Source organism: Sciurus vulgaris (genome assembly GCF_902686455.1).
Source record: "Sciurus vulgaris genome assembly, chromosome: 16".
NCBI lineage: Eukaryota > Metazoa > Chordata > Mammalia > Rodentia > Sciuridae > Sciurus > Sciurus vulgaris.
The window spans coordinates 67110751-67130204 of NC_136477.1; the positions used below are offsets into that span (position 1 = coordinate 67110751).

The window sequence follows — 19454 nt, forward strand, 5'->3', positions numbered from 1 at the left end:
CTAGGTATTTGGAACATTAATATATGAGATTTGGGGAGAGGCACAATTCAGCTAATAACAAACTAGTCTTCTGGTGAAAACAGACTCCTGGGAAAGGGAATACTGAGTGAAGGGATAAGCACATGTAATATTTTAATAGCTACAGTCAGATTACATCACAGAAGGGTTGCTGAAGTTACATTGCCACAGAATGCCTGGTTGTAGCTACTTCTCTGCATCCAGGATTATTTGGGTGTTGGCATTTAAAAATTATTTTTTTTGGTTAATCTCTTGTCCATGTGGCAAACAAAATCTCTGTTCCATTTTTTTTTTTTTTTTTTTTTTTCAATTTCCCAACTGAAAATCTTGAGTTGCCTTTCGGATGATTTATCAGCCATTTAGATTTTTGTCTTCCATAAGTCGTACTCACATTTTGGGGCCTGTGTTGCACTTTCTTGCTCCCTGTAGTCTCCAAGCATTTGCCCCAATGAGGAACCTGGGTTGACTTATCACTGATTCTAAAGAGTTCCCTGAAAGTGAAAATAGGATAAACATTATTCTCTCAAGTCAAAGGGACCTCCTGGGATGTCTTCTCTAGGCTCTCTCTTTAAAATGGAGAAAAATAATATTTCTGTAGATGGAAACCCTCTATATCAGGAGCAAACCCGACTTTGAATGAATGAATGAATTCAGCTTAGAATGAATTTGATACAGTTCTGCCCTGTGCAGTTCTCAGTAAAGGCACATGCTGCCGAGAAGCCATTTCATACCTAGAAACCTGTGTTTTCTCATTTCTACTATTGTATGTTTTCAGAGGACTCAGTTGGATAATGTCTTCATGGGGGCTTTTTTTTTTAATTAATTTTTTATTTTTTTAATTGTAAACAAATGGGGTACATGTTGGTTCTCTGTTTGTACATGGCGTAAAGGCATACCATTTGTGTAATCATAAATTTACATAGAACAATGTTGTTTGATTCATTCTCTTATTTTTACCTTCCTCCCAACCCTCCCACCCCTCTTTTCCCTCTATACAGTACTTCCTTCCTCCATACTTGCTCCCCTCCCTAACCCTAACTCTAACCCTAACACTAACCCTTCCCTCCCCCCATTATGTGTCATCCTCCACTTATTAGCGATATCATTCGTCCTTTGGCTTCTTGAGATTGGCTTATCTCACTTAGCATGATATTCTCCAATTTCATCCATTTGCCTGAAAATGCCATAATTTTATCATTCTTTATGGCTGAGTAATATTCCATTGTATATATATATGCCACAGTTTCTTTATCCATTCACCAACTGAAGGGCATCTAGGTTGGTTCCACAGTCTGGCTATTGTGAATTGAGCAGCTATGAACATTGATGTGGCTGTGTCTCTGTAGTATGCTGATTTTAAGTCTTTTGGGTATAGGCTGAGGAGTGGGATAGCTGGGTCAAATGGAGGGTCCATTCCAAGTTTTCTAAGGAATCTCCACACTGCTTTCCAGAGTGGCTGCACTAATTTGCAGCCCCACCAGCAATGTATGAGTGTACCTTTCTCCCCACATCCTCGCCAACACCTGTTGTTGATCGTATTCTTGATAATCGCCATTCTAATTGGGGTAAGATGGAATCTTAGGGTGGTTTTGATTTGCATTTCTCTTATTACTAGAGATGTTGAACATTTTTCCATATGTTTGTTGATTGCTTGTAGATCTTCTGTGAAGTGTCTATTCATTTCCTTAGCCCATTTGTCGACTGGATTATTTGCATTCTTGCTGTAGAGTTTTTTGAGTTCTTTATAGATTCTGGAGATTAGTGCTCTATCTGAAGTATGATTGGCAAAGATATTCTCCCACTCTGTAGGCTCTTTCTTCACATTGCTGATAGTTTCCTTTGCTGAGAGAAAGCTTTTTAGTTTGAATCTATCCCAGTTATTGATTCTTGCTTTTATTTCTTGTGCTATGGGAGTCCTGTTAAGGAAATCTGGTCCTAAACCGACATGTTGAAGATCTGGACCTACTTTTTCTTCTATAAGATGAAGGGTCTCTGGTCTGATTCTGAGGTCCTTAATCCATTTTGAGTTTATTTTTGTGCATGGTGAGAGATATGGATTTAGTTTCATTCTGTTGCATACGGATTTCCAAACTCCCAGCACCATTTGTTGAAGAGGCTATCTTTTCTCCATTGCATATTTTTGGCACCTTTGTCTAGTATGAGAAAATTGTATTTATTTGGGTTTGTGTCCGTGTCCTCTATTCTGTATCATTGATCTACCTTTCTATTTTGGTACCAATACCATGCCGTTTTTGTTACTATTGCTTTGTAGTAGAGTTGAAGATCTGGTATTGCAATACCCCCTGTTTCACTCTTCCTGCTAAGGATTGCTTTAGCTATTCTGGGTTTCTTATTCTTCGAGATGAATTTCATAATTGCTTGCTCTATTTCTGTAAGGTACGTCATTGGGATTTTAATTGGAATTGCATTGAATTTGTATAGCACTTTAGGTAGTATGGATATTTTGACAATATTAATTCTTCCTATCCAAGAACACGGAAGATCTTTCCATCTTCTAAGGTTTTCTTTAATTTCTTTCTTTAGTGTTACATAGTTGCATTGTAGAGGTCTTTCACCTCTTTTGTGAGATTGATTCCCATGTATTTTATTTTTTTTGAGGCTATTGAGAATGGGGTAGTTTTCCTAATTTCTCTTTCTGAAGATTCATCACTTATGTATAAAAATGCGTAGGATTTATGGGCATTGATCTTGTAACCTGCTACTTTACTAAATTCACTTATGAGTTCTAAGAGTTTTCTGGTGGAATTTCCAGGTTCCTCTAAATATATAATCATGTCATCAGCAAACAGGGATAGTTTGAGTTCTTCTTTTCCAATTCATATCCCTTTAATTTCTTTGGTTTGTCTAATTGCTCTGGCTAGAGACTCAAGAATGATGTTGAATAGAAGTGGAGAAAGAGGGCATCCCTGCCTTGTTCCAGTTTTTAGGGGGAATGCTTTCAGTTTTTCACCATTTAGAATGATATTAGCCATGGGCTTAGCATAAATGGCCTTTACAATGTTAAGGAATGTTCCCACTATCCCTATTTTTTCTAGTGTTTTGAGCATGAAGGGGTGCTGTATTCTATCAAATGTTTTTTCTGCATCTATTGAAATAATCATGTGATTCTTGACTTTAAGTCTATTAATGTGGTGAATTACATTTATTGATTTCCTGATGTTGAACCAACCTTGCATCCCTGGGATGAAACCAACTTGATCATGGTGCACTATCTTTTTAATATGCTTTTGTATGCGATTTGCTAAAATTTTGTTGAGAATTTTTGCATCGATGTTCATTAAGGATATTGGTCTGAAATTTTCTTTCCTTGATGAGTCTCTGTCTGGTTTAGGTATCAGGGTGATATTGGCTTCATAGAATGAGTTTGGGAGGGTTCCCTCCTCTTCTATTTTATGGAATACTTTGAGAAGTATTGGAATGAGCTCTTCTTTAAAGGTTTTGTAGAACTTGGCTGAGAACCCATTTGGTCCCGGACTTTTCTTTGTTGGTAGGCTTTTGATGACTTCTTCTATTTCAGCACTTGAAATTGGTCTATTTAAATTGTGTATGTCCTCCTCGTTCAGTTTAGGCAATTCATATGTCTCTAGAAACCTGTTGATGTCTTCGAAATTTCCTATTTTGTTGGAGTATAGATTTTCAAAATAGCTTCTAATTATGTTTTGTATTTCAATCCTGTTTGTTGTAATATTTCCTTGTTCATTCCGAATTTTAGTGATTTGGGTTTTCTCTCGTCTTCTCTTTGTTAGTGTGGCTAAAGGTTAATCAATTTTGTTTATTTTTTCGAAGAACCAACTATTTATTTTGTCAATTTTTTGTATTGTTTCTTTTGTTTCAATTTCATTGATTTCATCTCTGAGTTTAACTATTTCCTGTCTTCTACTATTTTTGGTGCTGGTCTGTTCTTCTTTTTCTAGGGCTTTGAGCTGTAGTGTTAGGTCATTTATTTGTTGAGTTTTACTTCTTTTATTAAATGCGCTCCATGAAATAAATTTCCCTCGAAGTACTGCTTTCATAGTGTCCCAGAGATTTTGATATGATGTTTCTTTGTTCTCATTTACCTCTAAGAATTTTTTAATTTCCTTCCTAATATCTTCTGTTATCCATTCATCATATAATAGCATATTGTTTAATCTCCAGATGTTGGAATAGTTTCTGTGTTTTACTCTTTCATTTATTTCTAACTTCAATCCATTATGATCTGATAGAATACATGGTAGTGTCTCTATCTTCTTGTATTTGCTAACATTAGCTTTGTGGCATAATATGTGGTCTATTTTAGAGAAGGATCCATGTGTTGCTGAGAAGAAAGTGTATTCGCTCTTGGTTGGATGGTATATTCTATAAATGTCTGTTAAGTCTAAATTATTGATTGTGTTATTGAGATCTATGGTTTCTTTGTTCAATTTTTGTCTGGAAGATCTGTCCAGCGGTGAGAGAGGCGTCTTATAATCACCTAGTATTATTGTGTTATGGTCTATTTGGTTTCTGAAATTGAGAAGGATTTGTTTGACATACATGGATGAGCCACTGTTTGGGGCACAGATGTTTATGATTGTTATATCTTGCTGATTTATGCTTCCCTTAAGCAGTATGAAATGACCTTCTTTATCCCTTCTGACTAACTTTGGCTTGAAGTCCACATTATCGGAAATGAGGATGGATACTCCAGCTTTTTTGCTGAGTCCATGTGCATGGTATGTTTTTCCCCATCCTTTCACCTTTAGTCTATGGGTATCTTTTTTTCTATGAGGTGAGTCTCTTGCAGGCAACATATTATTGGATCTTTCTTTTTAATCCAATCTGCCAGTCTATGTCTTTTGATTGATGAATTCAGGCCATTAACATTCAGGGTTATTATAGTGATATGATTTGGTTTCCCAGTCATTTGGTTCATTTTTTAAATTTTATTTATTTATTTGTTTGACACAACTTGTTTCCTCCTTTATTTGACAATTCCTTTAGTATAATTCCTCCCTTTGCTGATTTGCTTCTTTGTTTTTCATCTCTTCCTCATGGAATATTTTGCTGAGAATGTTCTGTAATGCTGGCTTTCTTTTTGTAAATTCTTTTAGCTTTTGTTTATCATGGAAGAATTTTATTTCATCGTCAAATTTGAAGGTAAGTTTTGCTGGGTATAAGATTCTTGGTTGGCATCCGTATTCTTTCAGGGCTTGAAAAATGTTGTTCCAGGCCCTTCTAGCTTTTAGGGTCTGGATTGAAAAATCTGCTGATATCCGTATTGGTTTCCCCCTGAATGTAATTTGGTTCTTTTCTCTCACAGCCTTTAAAATTCTGTCTTTATTTTGTATGTTAGGTATTTTCATTATAATGTGCCTTGGTGTGGGTCTGTTGTAATTTTGTGTATTTGGAGTCCTATAGGCTTCTTGAACTTGATTTTCCATTTCATTCTTCATATTTGGGAAATTTTCTGATATTATTTAATTGAATAAATTGTTCATTCCTTTGGCTTGTTTCTCTAGGCCTTCCTCAATCCCAATAATTCTTAAATTTGGCCTTTTCATGATATCCCATAGTTCTTGTAGATTCTGTTCATGGTTTCTTACCATCTTCTCTGTTTGTTCAACTTTGTTTTCAAGGTTAAATATTTTGTCTTCAATGTCTGAGGTTCTGTCTTCCAGGTGTTCTATCCTACTGGATATGCTTTCTATGGAGTTCTTAATTTGGTTTATTGTTTCCTTCATTTCAAGGATTTCTGTTTGGTTTTTTTTCAATATCTCTAACTCTTTATTGAAATGATCTTTTGCTTCCTGTATTTGCTCTTTTAATTGTCGATTGGTGCGCTCATTCAATGCCTGCATTTGCTCTTTCATCTCATCATTCAGTGCGTGCATTTGCTCTTTCATCTCGTTTGCTTCTTTGATCATTTTAATTATGTACATTCTGAACTCCTTTTCTGTCATTTCTTCTGCCATGCTGTCACTGGGTTTTATTGATGTAACATCTAGATTTGTTTGCAGCATTTTCTTTCGTTGTTTTCTCATATTGTTCAGGTATCAGTGGACCGCTGAGATATTGCAGATTTCCTCTATTGACTTACAATGTCCTTGAAGATTTCTATATATATATCCCCCCTTAGCTTTCAGTAGGCTGAAGTCTTGGAGGAAGTTGATAATGCGGTGCTCCACAAGGAAGCTGCCTCTCTAGGAGTGGTGGCCTTCAGGTGGGGTATATTCCCTGCTAGTGGGCAGAGGTGCCTCCTCTTGTTGACCAGTGGTCATCCAAAGGGGAACTAGGCTGTGGGCTGAGGCAAGGCCTGTTTGGGCCTGAGTCTCTGGTTTTACCGTCCTTGTGGGGAAACCTCACCCACCAGGGAAGACTCACCCAGTGGGGAGGTCTTGCTGGTCAGTTCCCTCCTAGAGGTTCGCCTCAATTTACAGCTACCGCCTGGGCTGGGCTGCCTTCCTCTGCAAAGTTCCCAGGGGCCCGGCCCTACCTCTTGGGCCTGGGAGCCTCACCCTTCGCAGATGAATCTCCTTAGGCTGCCCCTCCTCAGAGAATCTGCCCGCAGTCCTGGAACTTTTGCTCCGCCCCTAAGCCTGTGTTTGTGTGGCTCTTCCACCCAGAAGCCTCCTAGATCCTGGGACCCTGCTCTGCACCTAATCGCCTGGCTATGTGGCCCCTCCTCTGAGCAGCCACTGGGGCCCCATACAATCGCTGTGAGTCCCAGAGACCTGCCACATGCCTCTTCCTCCAGACAGCCGCCCAGTATTCCGGTGCGGTCACTAGGAGTCCAAGAAATTCACTGCGTGCCTCCTCCTCCCACCAACCACCCGTAGCCCTGGGCAATCAATCACTCTGAGTCGAAGTGACCCTCCCGTTCCTCCTCCTTCTCCAGATAAGGAGGAGAAGCGGTCGCTCTGAGTGGCTCTGAATCCACATGACCCGCTGCACGGGTCCTCTGGGCATCCGCCTGGAGCTCTGGTTGCAGCCACTCGAGACCAAGCGACCCACCGCGCTTCTCCTCCAGGCAGCCCCCTGTGTTCAGGAGCTGTCACTTTAAGTCCAAACAACTCACCAATCGCCGCCTCCTCTGCGCGGCTGCCTGGAGCTCTAATGCAGTCACTGCTAGTCCAATCGCCCCGCCGCGCTCCTCCTCCTACTCCTCCGGGCAGGCCCCAATGTTCAGAAGTCGTCTTAGTCCAAACAGCTCGCCACACAGCCCCTCCTGTGGCAACCGCCTGTAGCTCTGGTACAGTCACTCTGAATCCAAGCGGCCACACTCCTCCTCCTCCTCCTCAGGGCAGGCCCCGGTGTCCTGAGTCCACACAGCTCTCCTCGCAGCTCCTCCCCTGGGCAGCCCCCGGAGCCCCAGTGGTTGCTCCGAGTCCCAGCGCTGCGCCGAGCAGCCTCCTCTACGACGCTCCCAGTTGTCCGAGTTCACTGCTCCAGTGGGGAGAGGGGCGTCTCGCCGGCAGCTCTACTTCACAAAGTTCCCTGCGTTCCAGGACTACCGTCCCATTGGGGACGCCTCCCCAACGGGAGAGAGTCACCCGGCTGCTTTGAGTTGGCCCCAAGTGTCTCAATATCTCCTCTTTTGAATACTGAGTCCTGGAGCAACATGAAATGCAGCCACCCTCTAGGCCGCCATCTTGAAACCTGTTCATGGGGGCTTTTGATTTAAGTAGGTGCTATGTTTCCACAGCTGACAAACACTTTGAAGTTACTTTGTAGATACTGCTTAACCATTATCTGACACCTTATTAATTTTCTTTCAGAAACTTAAATCTTAAAATTTCATCATGGGTACTCATGTCATCCACAAGCCCAAATATAATATGTCAACTCCTCCTGGTCTGAAATCCAGATTCCAATTCTCTAATGTTTTATGGTACTGCTAATAATTATATATCTCTCCAGTCTTGGCCTCCCTTTTGATGTTATACTCTCAATAAAAAAAAAAAAAATCTGCTGCATGTCTCTTTAGCCCATGTCCCTCTTTGTTTTGAAATCATAGGTCTTTTTGTTCCTTTACGTTCCTCTAGATCAACCTATTCTATAATTAATAAACCCTGATTAATAATATCAACCTATATTTTGATATGTAAAGGGGTGTTGAGTTAAATTCTAGCTGGTGTTTGCCCTAGATATAAACTGAAACAAGATTCCCTGCATCCTGGAATGGAAACCCCAAGATGACACAGATATATGAGAATGTTCTGCTGAGTTATATAATATATAGTACTGAATTTTATATATGTATATCAAAAATTCTGCTTTTTTGATGAGAATAAAAAATTGCAAAAGCCTTCTGATATGGTGGAGGTATTTTGGCTTTGGAGTCAGACACAGCTCATCATGAGTCCCAGCCCACCTGTTTATTATTTGTGGAAATTTGTCCACCAGAGGAAACAGATGTTACAGTATGGCCATCAGGTCTAAGTCCAAATTGTCAAATAAGTTTGCATTTAATGTATTGAAACCATAGAGTCAAGACTGTGGAAGATTGTAGGCTATGTAACTTTAACCTCCTGGAATCCCCCATCTTCTTTTTTATGCTGTCTGATATCTGCAATGGGAAAGAATCTATGACCAGAATGAAGTGGGAAAGTGATCTACTTTTGGACACTTCCTGGTTGCAGGTTCCTTCTCCCACTCAGGACATTGTTTCTCCTACTTATGGAGTCTGAGGAGGAATATTAGTAGAAAATTCTATCCATCAACTCTAGCATATAAAGAGATAGGCCAAGCCCTTTAAGTCCCTGATGTCATGGGACTCATAGCTCTCGAATCTGGAATATAGCTACTGTTAATTGGGTTATGATAGAGTCAAACTTCAGGGTGTAGTTCTCAAAACGCATATACTTTATTAGTATTTTATTAGTCAGAGATAATATTCTGGATATGCTAGGTTTTGTTATTAATATTAATTTCAACTGTTTATTAATGTGAATATTAGAAATACTTTAATTAGACATGTGGCTTTTCCTCCTGTGTTCAGCAGCTCCAGGTTTCTGTGTGACACAGGGAAGGAGAGACTCAGAGGGAGAACACAGGGCAGAGTGAAGGCCAGGAATGTTTGATGTAAGGTGTCCTCCAAAAGCTCACTTGTGAGAAAATGCAAGAGGTTTCAGAGAAGAAGTGATTGGGAGTGAGAGTCTTCACTCCATCAGGTAATCACTCCTGAGAAGAAAGCTCAGAGGAGGATAAGAAAGTAGATGTAGCTGGTTTTCAGGAGTCGCAATGGAACTACCACATTTGGCAAATTCGCCCAAATTTGGAGCACTGAATCATGGTTCCTATCAGACCAGGCATGGGCTCTGAAGTCTCTGGAAATCCCCATCCATCCACTCCTCAGCTGCTTTCTCAAGGAAGCCCCTCCACCCTGCCACAACTGCCCAGTCTCACTAGAGGAAGATTTCCAAAGTTCTCAGCCAACAAGACATCCTGCAGCTCTGTGCGTGTCCGAAGACTTTGAGGGATGGAGATAAACCAGCTCACCTCAGAAACAAGATGGGTCCTGTCTGTCATGCTCTCCTGAACAAAACAGCACTACTTTGTCCACCACTCTCCCAAACTGCCCACCATGTGCTTAATGAGGCTGTTTCAGTCCCACATGGGTGACAGGTTAGGCATATCCTTGTCTTTGTGCTTCCACTGGCTTAGGCATGATGAAGTTTGCACTGCTGTCCCTTCTGTGGGCATTGCAGACTGTCATGGCCATAGGAGTTTATTGCCCTCCAGGCATGTCCTGCTACCTGGGCCTCTAGCTCCTCTTAACTTTCCAGCTCTTGTGCCATGCCCTCACTTCATGCCAGCACCTCTTTCCTTCTGTCCATCTTCCTTGGAGGAGCCTTGTCCAACTGTGACATGGGAAAATTTCCAGGACTGCCACTGGGTTCAACCTGTCACTTCATTTACTATGACAAGCATGATGTGCACCATCTTAACCTGGAGAATCAGCCTGAGGGGACTGGAGAAAAAGTTGACATAAAACCATTGACATTCATGGATGTGACCATTGATTTTTCTCAAGAGGAATGGGAATGCCTGGACCAGGCTCAGCAGAAATTATACAGAGATGTGATGTTGGAGAACTACAGAAACCTGGTCTTTCTCGGTGAGTGAGCTTCCCTTCAGAATCTTGATTCACTATCAGTACTGAATGTCTTTCCTTTGTGGAGGACATTCTTGGTAAGTTCTACTGTGCACAAATGAGTTTCAGATACTTACTTTCACGGGAATATATTGGGAAATTATTGACATAGACAGGAAAATATTAATTACATTTCTTTTTATATTTAACCTCATTCTTTCTTGATATAATGTACACCCCTAACTTCAGATTTGTCAAATAAATTCAACAGTATAATATACTGCCACCTACCCCGTAAAGTGCAATGTATTTCCTTATCTTTTTTTTTGTTCCCTTTACTGTTGATAGTTTAAAGTTGTGCTCAGTATATGCAGATTGAAATGCTTCTTACACATTCTAATGGGCCTGTCAGGAAGCAATATTTGGAGAAATAATTTTCTAGAATCTGGTCTTACTCTAATGAACACAGTACTAGGACAAAGACATCAGTAATTATACAGAGGATTAACAACAGTAATTCCACTTTCCAATAAAGAATCCTCACTGTCTCCAAGCCATTACTAGTCACCTTTATGGACCAAAGGAAAGATCCACTATATCTAAAGATACAGGAAACACTAGCTGTTTTAATGAGATTTTGTTTTTTGCTTTTGTTTTTGATTTTTGCTGCTGTGACCAAAAATATGGAAAAATAATTTTAAGGAGAAAAAGTTTACTTGTGGCTCATGGATTCTAAGGTCCCTGTCCATAAACAGCCAGCTCCATTTCTTGGGGCTTGACAGGAGGCTGAACATCATGCTGACAGTGTTAGGTGGAGAAATGTGGTTCACATGATAATCAGAGATCTGACAGGTAAAGACTGCACAGACCAGATACAGAGATGCCTTAGAGTCCTGCCTCCAGTGACCCACCTCCTCCATCCAAACCTACCTGACCACAGCTACCTAGAGCTCAGTTAATTTTATCTAAGGGTCAATTCTCTGATTAGGTTAATGCTCTCATAACCCAATCACTTCACCCCCACCTTTTTCACATCATCTGACACATGGGCTTTTGTGGATAATTCACATCCAAAATGTAAGAGCAGCCATATAGACATGTAGGTACATATGAATAAAACCAAAGATTACTGAAGATAGGTCCCAATGTGAAGGAGGAAACCACACTTTAATATATTAATTGAGAAACTCTAATCCAACAGAAATGAATTTCAGAAACCTAGTTTTATCTGTCTTGCAGTCATAAAAGGGCATAGACCTCCCTATGTTTATCATAATTTCAAATCCTTTTAGGCTTCTTCTTCCCCTCAGTGATCCCTGATTATATTCAAAGTGTCAGGTAAAGTACTCCCCTTTGTCTATTAGGATCTGCATGGTCTGACATCTCTTTATTGATTTTGAAGGACACTAGAATATCTGGTTATATTTGTGAATGTCTCTAGGTTAAATCATTGCAATAAATTAATATCCTAAAACAGTTTCTCTAATATGATTTAAATATTTATTAATTTAAATTTTTGCCTCAAGGCTGTTGATTGATCTGGGTCTTGTGTTAATATTCTCTGCCATGTAATGAAAGTTCCTTTCTACTCCAGTTCTTTGTGAGTGCATAGTTATGACTGAAAATTATTATTTTTTTTGGTTATTACATTTTTAAATTTTTCTATTAAAAATCATAAATTTACATAAGGCAATGTTGCTTGATTTATTCTGTTATATTTTCCCTTCCCCCCACCCCTCCCATCCCTCTTTCCCCTATATACAGTCCTTCCTTCCTCCATTCTTACCACCCTTCTTATCCCTAACCCTAAACCTAACCCTAACCCTAATGCTAACCCCTCCTACCCCCCATTATATGTCCTCATCCGCTTATCAGTGAGATCATTTGTCCTTTAGTTTTTTGAAATTGACTTATCTCACTTAGCATGATATTCTCCATTTTCATCCATTTGCCTGCAAATGCCATAATTTTATTATTATTTATGGCGGAGATGACTGAAAATTATTATTGTAAACAGGATTTTTTAAATAATATGGTTATTGATGATTTTATGGATTAAATTTTCTGTCATTCTCGTGCCCATTTGTGTGTTCCATTGTTTAGAATAGGTTCCCTGTTGAGACATATGTTTCCTCCCATCAATGAATAACGTGTTTATTTTTGTAATGTATACATTATGATTGAATGTAAATTGCCTCTACTTCACATTTTGGATCAACGTAAGTTCAAAAATGCATGAACCATATGCCTTTTCTCTTAGAATTACATGTTTTAATTGCTTTTATATACATTGCTTCTGTTTTGTTTATGATTGCATATTGTATCTTGTTTCTTTTCTCCATATAGGTATTTGTATATTTTATCTAATTAAATATGTGGATATATGTAAAAAAAAAGAAATACTTTAATTATCCTTGTGCCTTCCATGTTGTTTCCTTTGGACATTGTTGTTTTAGGGGGTTACTTCCCAGTTCAAAGATCAGTCTTTCTCCTAAACAAGAACAGAAAGCAGAGAAGTTAAATGGAATTATATAGTAAATGTTATTATATTATTTTCATTTATGAATGATAAACAGGATATAACCCATAAACTGAAATGATCTTATTTGCAAGGTTAAAAGCAAATGTTCTGATGGCTGGGCTAGATTCCACTTCAGGAAGAAAACCTTGCCTTAAAACAGCAGCAGCCTGAGGCTCTGAGGTGCAATTCCCTAATCTCAAAAGAAAAAAAGAAAAAAGCAACAAACCTGTCATTCTGGTTTTATTAATGCCAGGATTGGATAATCCTCCCTGTCACTCAAAAAAAAAAAAAAAAAAAAAAGACTCACTGGACTCAGACTCAGGGGGTATGATCTGAAGCCCTGTCCAATCAGGAGCAGTTAGTGAGAACTATCCAATCCTGTGTGCAACCAGGGAGGAGGGGTGGGATTTCACAATCTGGCCAGGGGTATTTTACTCCTGAGTCCACCATTTTTGCCATTTGGCTCCAGCCCTCACTCTCATCCTTTGTAGTCAAGTTCTGCTCTACTGTGCAGGTGCTGAAGATCGTTAGGGACAGACCTGGGTCCTAGGCACCAGGAAATGGTGAGTGTGCAGTGGCATCAGAAACCTGGGGAGGAAGACTGGGGGAGGGAGACTTGGAACCGCGGGACTGGCTGTGGCGGGAACAGGAGCTAGCAGACAGGGACTCGGGGCGGGCCTTCCCAGATGCTGGTGATTGATTTGTGGGACAATTATCATAATCAAATCCTCATATTATTTCCCTGCAGGAGAGGAGCTGTGGTCTATAGGAAGCTTGCTTCCTCCTGAGCTAACTTATTATTCATTTTTACTTTCTTTTTCTTCACTTCCTTTTCTCTTTTTTTTTTTTTTTTTTTTTTGTTACTGGAAGTTGGACCGAGGGATACTTTAACACTGAGCTATATCCTTGGTACTTTTTACTTTTGTTTTGATAAAGAATCTAGCTAAGTTGCTGAGATTGGCCTTGTTATGGTTTGATTTATCTAGACTTTTATATTGCAATGAAGTATATAATTTTTACATATGCATGGATTTATATATGGATTGTGTTTATATTGTGATTCCTTATTGTAATAGTATAGTTTCATAATATACATGAATGTCAGGTATGATTAAGTATTTCTTTTTCTCTTACAATTGAAAAATTTCTTGACTAATGTTATGTATAACTTTGTGGATGAATTTTAGAAATTAATGCATTATTGCATTATAGTTATACATAATATTTGGGTTCATTTTGACATAATCATACAAGTGCTGAATATAATTTGCTCCACTTTAGTACCAAGTAGTTTCCCTTTTCTTCTCCTACTTTTCCCTCTCTTCCATTTATTTATAGTTTTTTTAAATTATGGCTTTATAGATACACATAAAGGTAGAATTCACTGTGGTATATTCATTTATGTTTTGGAGAAATTTTTCATTTTTGTGATGATGAGTTTTATCATATACACATGGGATGTGTAATTGAGTCTTTTGTGACCATCTGATGATTTTCATTTTCTTATTAAATCTATGTACATTCATTTTTTGTTTGTTTGTTTTATGGTGCTGGGGATTTGAACCCAGGGCCTTGTGCTTGCAAGGCAAGCACTCTATCAACTGAGCTATATCCCCTGCCCAAATCTATGTACATTCTTTCTGAACATGCATGCATGTGAAATATCAGTTCATATTATACCTACATAAAATTAAACATGGTGTTCTATACTATTTTAAAAAGTGGATATACTATGACCAAAATGTGACTGGCCCTTAGTGACCAGTGTTCCCTCAGGTTATTATTTATCTCTTCCAAGATGTACTATCCTGCTGGGTTACAAGTGTTTGGACGAATACTATTGTGTTTTTACACATCATCATAGTCACATATGCTGTCATTTCAGTAAGTCTCTGTGATGAGGAGTATCATATATCTTCAATAGCAAAACAGTTTCCACAATTAGATAACTTAAACTCTTCTCAAGTTTATGAGCATTCTTTTGTTTTATTATCCTCATCAATACTATTTGATTTTGTCTATGATAAAATTTTATTTTATATTTCTCTAATTTCTAAATATGTTGAACATTTTATGATTATTAAACATTTAGACATTCCCTGTATAAATTGGCAGTTCAAGACTCTTGTTTGCATTTCTTTGTAGTTTCTGGTTTCAAATATAAGAAAATGAATCCAAAAAGGCAGATAGAATTTGATTTCAAGGGAAAAAAAGGTTATTAAGTATTTTAAAAAATTATTTGCCTTGTGGGGTCTCTTCGTACACCAAACATTTGAGGTGGATGTGGCAATAGAGTTGAAGAAAGACTTCTGGAGATCAGTTTCAGAGAACTTGATCTACTCTTTTGTAACATGGTAGGCTTATATCATCAATCAGTATCCTGGCAGAATATCACTGAGTGTTGTTGGACCCAGTGGGCTTACAACATGTGCAGGGATTTTAATCAATGGGCTAAAAGGTCACTGACAGAAAAAGCAAGGAACGAAATGTGGCTGAGGATGAAAGGGGGCTAGGTTACTGTAGTGATAGGGCTAAGTGCGGTTAGTGTTCTAACCACAGTATCCAGGTTCAGGGCCTGAGAACCTCTCACATAGGCAATATAAACCTCTTTCCACCTCATGCTCCCAACCTTGCCTTTTTTCTTCCCCTGAGTAAGTAATGTAGTTTTATTTTCTGCTTTATATTGGAGGTTATTTCAAATTGAATTCTAGGGTCTATCTTTGGAAATTCTAACAGGAAAAGAAAATAAGAAAAATGTGTCTTCCCTATGGCTGTAGGAAAATGAATATATTTTCTCAAAATCATTTGTAAGTAAATTTTTGGATGGCACATTCAGTAAAACATCCACTCTTCTTCCTTAAAGGTTTTTTTTTTTAATGTTTTTGACAGTGAATCATGCATTCTATTATCTGAATTTTGGAGTTTAATACAAAATCATATGGGATAAGAACTGGCAAATCCTAGAAATATTCATAAATGATTGTTTACTGAATGATATGTTGTGACAATAGCAACAAATGGACATTTATTTTTTTAGAAATAGTTACATAATTTTTCTTTTCAATTTCTTATAAACCTTATGGATTTATTTCTTTCCTGAGTCATACTTAGACTTTGGGCCTGTATTGTGCTTTTTTGCACCTTGTAACCTACAAGCATTTACCCTCATAAAGAATCTGGGTTGATAGCTATTTCTGAAGAATTTCTTAATATGAGACAAGGAAAAATATTTGTGTTACCCCTGGAATGTCTTCTCTAGGCACTCTCTTCAAAATGGAGAAAAAAAAAATTTCTCCAGATTGACATCCCCTATGTCAGGAGCAAACCAGCCTTTGAGGAACTTTGAAGGGATTTCATACAATTCTGTCTCTGGGTAGTTTTGGGGTGCTGCCAAGTTGCCATTTAATGTCCAGAAACCTTAATTGTCTCATCTCTACAATAAGAATAATTTTAGAGAACACAGATGGATAATGCTCTTATGGAGGCTACTAATACATGTATATCGGAACCCATGTCATTCACATTCCCAAATATAAAAGGTTGAATCTTCCTTGTCTGAATTCCAGGTTCCAATTCTCTGGTGGTTCAAGGTGGTGCAACTAATTTTGTTTCTCCTTGTCTTTTTTTTTACTCTGTGTCCCCAGTAAAAGTGTTCTCTGCTCCCTGCCTCTATTGCCCATGTTCAGCTATGTTTAGAAAATGATTTAGAAACCTGTATTATTTGCTAATTGGTAAAAAAGGGTTCAGATTACTTCTGGCTGCTATCTGTCCTTGTTACAAACTGAACCAGAACTCCCCCAGGTACTGGAGAGGGAGTCCCATAACCAATCAGGTATATGAAATGTGCATATTATATATATATATATATATAAAATATACAAATATACATATATAAAATATAAGCATATATATATACATATATATATACACACATATACATGGACATAGGTGCAGACTAATCTCTTGCGTGCATTTCTTTTAGGTGAGGAATACAATTCCTTACCAATATATCTTTTCTTTTCAGGTTCAAAAAACAGGAGAGATACTGCCCTGAAAGCAGTGATTTTTAACAAGAAAGTTTCCAGAAGTAGACTTTTTCCCACCCAATGTTGGTCATGCTGGTCATGGTCCATTCAGTTCCAGATAGCAGACAGCAAGCAAAATATATATACACATATGTATATATATATGTATGTATTAGTATGTACACACACACATACACAATCCTTTTTTGAACAAGTGTCACTAACCAAGTACTAAATTAACAAGAAAAGTTGTATGAGTTATGTGGTATAGTGGAGCTATTTGTATTTGAGCTTTTAAATTATACACTTTGTGTGTGTATATGTGTGTGTATACTGGGGATTGAATAGGGCATTTAACCACTGAGTCATATCCCCAGCACATTTTATGTTTTATTTAGTAACAGGGCCTTGCTGAGTTTCTGAGGCTGACTTTGAACTTGCAATCCTTCTACCTCAGCTTCCCATGCTACTGAGATTTCAGGTGTGTGCCACAATGCCTGGCAACACAATTCATCTCAATTCCAAGCCCACTTGCTTATTGAGAGGCTTTCATCATAGGAAGAAAAAAAGTCATAGATTGAACAATAGGTCTAAGGCCAAACCGCAAAAGAAGTTTGCCTTTAATGCATTTAAATAATAAACTCCAAGCTTTGTATCTGAACACATGAGCCACAACTACTGCAAGGAACTGAATCCTTTACTTATAACTTATAAAGAGTGGTCAGGACCTCCTGAGGTTAGGGGAATCATAGCTTTCAAATTTTGAATGTGGTTCTGTGAACTGAGATATTCTGGAGGCTTGACATAGTTTTAGAGAGTGCTGTTCCAAAAATACATATACTTAACTAGTAATATTTTATTGGACACATAACCATAATATTCACATAATTGATATGTTGGGTTATGTTTTTAAACTCAATTTCTACTACTTATTTTTTACGTGAATACTAGCAAATTTTTAATTACCCTTGAAACTCATATATTTTCATTGACTATTACTGCCTTAGGGGATTCCTTCCCAGTTTAATGTTCAATCTGTTTTCTCACAAAAGAGAGCAGGGAAGTTAAATAAAGTTTTATAGGATTGTCACTTTACTATTTCCAACCATAAATAATATATAGACATATATAATCCACAAATTGAAAAGGCCTTATATGTAAGGTCAAATGCAAATGTCTTACTGACTGGAATGGACCCCACTTCTCCAAGAAGACCTTGCCTTAAATTAGCTGCAGCCTGAGGTTCTGGATTTCAATTCCCAGTACCTCAAAAGAAAAAAGCTACAGCAAGAATCTGCCATTGTGACCTCATTCATTTAGGCATTTGATGTCACTTTCTCTTACGTAGAAAACTCACTAGACTCAGACTGATTATGTTAAAACATAAGCCCTGTCCATTCCAGAGCCCTTAGGTAAGCATTGTCTCATCCAGCACATGGGCAGTAAAGAGGAGTAGGCTTTGACCATCTGGTGTGGCTTTTGTCTCTGGAGCCTGCCAGTGTTGGTATCCATCTCTAGGCTCCTTCTTTTATGTTCAGGGGACCTGATTTACCCTGCCATGCAGGAGCTGGAAGATCTGATAGAAAGAAAACAGGTCCCCTCAAAAGCCAGAAAAAGGTGAGTGTGCTGTGGCATCCTGAAACTGAGGAGTGAGGCTGATTGAAACTGGCTGCAATGATTATGGTGGGCACTGGCAATTGCAGACTGGAATCCCTGTGGTAGTCTCTAGTCTGCAGTCCTGGGTTCTCCTCTGGGGCAGGTCAGCACTGAATCCCCACTGGACAGTCAAATGGGGCATATGTCAGCAATGGACTCTTGAAGTCCTGTCCTATCCCTGCAGAATATCTGCAGGCCCTACCTGAAGTCTTATCTGAGCACATATGTGGCACTATTCCAACACCTTCCCAGATAGTGTGATGGATTGTGAAGCTGGATGATCATCAGATTCACAACTCCATGTATTGTTTTCATGCATAAGAGGGGCTGTGGTCTATAGGGCTTTCAGTTCTTTCTTCCTCCTGAGCTTTCTTTTCTTTCTTTCTTGGGGCAAATGTGGTACTGTGGATTGAATCCAGAGGTCCTTTACCACTGAGCTACATCCCTGGTACTTTTTATTTTGAGAAGTTGAAGAGTCTGCCTTTGAACTTGTGCCCCAGTCTCCTCAGTTCCTGGGATTACAAATGTGTGCCAACCTGCCTGGATCCTTCTGAATGTTCTAAATATATGGGAAGCAAAATATCAAATTCAGAACCCTGTCTTCCAACCTAAACTGTTATATATATATCAACAAAATCCTAAAATTACAGCTCCCTCTCCACAATCCTAATGACAACTTCCCCTCCTCTGAGTATAATCAATTATTTTTCCCATGTTATGTTTCAAATGAGCACAGTAGTTTTATAATGTTTTACAAAGAACTGGATGGAACTTTTTAAAGGATTTGTTCTCTGACTGGGTGCCATGGCACATGCCTATAATTCCAGACACTAAAGTGACTAAGTCAGGAATATTGCAATTTCAAGGTCAGGAATTTAGGTAGACCACGGGCAAGTTAGAAAGACCTGTCTGAACATTTTAAAACAAGGGCTGGTTATAAAGCTCAGATTAAACATGCCCCTGTGTAAAATCCCCAGTACCATAGAAAAAAATCAAAACCGAAGGTTCTTTGTTTGTTTGTGAGCATTACACATATAGAAAAGGAGAGAAGAATCACTTGACCTTTGAAAAAATATGTGTTTTTATTCTTCCTTTGTCTCTCCAAGAAAACTTTGTGCTGAGAGTACCCCTTGTGGAATTTGTCAGAGGGCTCTTATTC

The 19454-nt window shown here is 38.5% G+C and overlaps 1 long non-coding RNA gene across 1 annotated transcript in view; it reads left to right on the forward strand.

Annotated features, from left to right (window-relative positions):
• Positions 1-12899: 12899 nt before the first annotated feature.
• Positions 12900-19454, forward strand: part of LOC306646639 — a 79697-nt gene continuing 73142 nt past the window's right edge. The window contains exon 1 of the long non-coding RNA XR_013759912.1: positions 12900-13177. This is a non-coding gene — a long non-coding RNA (uncharacterized lncRNA). The remainder of the gene's footprint in view (positions 13178-19454) is intronic.